The 1809-nt window shown below is 38.3% G+C and overlaps 1 pseudogene; it reads right to left on the reverse strand.

Annotated features, from left to right (window-relative positions):
- Positions 1-686: 686 nt before the first annotated feature.
- On the reverse strand, positions 687-1191 carry LOC118983466 (deoxyuridine 5'-triphosphate nucleotidohydrolase, mitochondrial-like; annotated as a pseudogene).
- Positions 1192-1809: the final 618 nt, after the last annotated feature.

A 1809-nucleotide genomic window follows, 5' to 3' on the forward strand; every position in this document is an offset into this window, starting at 1 on the left:
CTTACAATGACTTTTTAAACAAATCACAGTTTAGAGTATTTTGAATCACTTAAATACTTGTAGGAGGATGAAGTGTGGTGCAATGACAAAAGTCAGAATAAAAGGGGAAAAATGGCTGTTTACTCTCATAAAACACTGTACTCATCTCCCTTGACACACAATGGAAATAGAGTAAATAAACTCCACATTCACATTGTTTCCAGACACATAGTGTCCAGTGTATTCAATCACCTCACTGTTGTCCTCCATGTTTCCAATACGTGTTTCTGTTGTGCAGGACACACAGTGCTTAGACACCACATGGTGAACGCATTACAGTGCACACTAAAAAGAAAGGATAATAGTTGAAATAACATAGACTAGTGCACTGAAGACCAATATCAAGCATAAAAAGATATCATGGGCTTTGAAAAAGAAACAGGCATGATATAAATCTTGCAACCCAGAAACACTCAAAACAAAACACCCACCACTTTTTCCCCCTGAAATTAGAGTTTGAACTGGGGTGAATGTTATTTCTTTTTTTTACCCGGGAGAAAGCAAGCTCATATAGCATAGTTCTTTACAGTTATGAAACTCAAAATTATGCCAACTACTATTTTTGTGAGCTAAACTTGATTAAGAACCAAATCACTAAAGAAAAGCGTCTTTTTTAAGACAAAAGTATTGTTCCTTAATTTCGATTTTCAGCAGACATTTAAATTCTTTCCAGTGGAACCAAAGCCTCCAGAACCCCATTCTGTGTCATCTGTACCTTCAACTTCCTCTATTTCTGGATAATAAATCAATTCACAAATGAAATGTGCAATGCCATGATGTTTTTTAACTTCAAACTTTCCTTTGCGAAAATTGAGCAGTATAACACCAACAATTCCTCCGTAATCTTCTTTTATGACATCAGCTGCTACATCTATGAGGCCGTTTGTATCCAATGTAGAACGTGAAGCTACCCTTCCATAAACCCCAGCAGCAGAGTGATATGAATGATAGATTTTACAAGGGCTCTCTACATTGGTTACAGTGTGTAATTATTGGCACTGTGCAGGTTATAGCCAGCCACCCACGCAAACCCCTTTGTTGGTGTGGTGCGGCAAACCGGGCGCATTATTAATGAGAGTGTGCACCGCCCTTCTCTCCAGGTGGGGACCATTTGCTGGACCACATGGTGCACATCTCTTCAGAGCACTGCATGAAAGACAAGTGCGCAAGCAAACCTTGCCACAAAGGAACAGAAAGGCCTGAATCAGATCTTTTCAAAAATTGCAATCAATTCAGAAAAGCTACTTTTGAAGATTTTATTTATTTTTAGACAAAACAGAAAGGATGGTGAGAGACATAAATGTGAAGTTGCCTCAGACGTGCCCCCTACTGGGATCATGGCCCACAACCCAGGAATGCACCCAATAGGGAATCAAACGAGGAGCCTTTGGCTTTGCAAGCTGACACTCAAGGCAGTGACCCACGACAGGTGGGGCCAACATAGAAAAGTTTATATCCGACATACAGTGAATATAAAGTCAGCCATGGACAAAGAGAAAATAAAGATCATTTCTTTGACTCAAAAGACCAAACAGCCATTTACCATTAAAAAAGCACAGAAAGAAGCAATGGAAAGAATAAGGAAAAACAGGAAGGAATGTGAATTTAAATTTCATGGAAATTGATGTATGGCTGATTCATATTTGAATCATGGCCCACAATGATTAAGTACTGATCTTAAAACTATCATTTACTTTCCCTATATGTAAATAAATGCTAAAAAGTCAATCGACAAACTTTGAAGAACTTATGATATAAAAGGAATTACCC

This window comes from Sturnira hondurensis, unplaced genomic scaffold, assembly GCF_014824575.4.
Source record: "Sturnira hondurensis isolate 20B ecotype Veracruz unplaced genomic scaffold, ASM1482457v3 Scaffold0000451, whole genome shotgun sequence".
NCBI lineage: Eukaryota > Metazoa > Chordata > Mammalia > Chiroptera > Phyllostomidae > Sturnira > Sturnira hondurensis.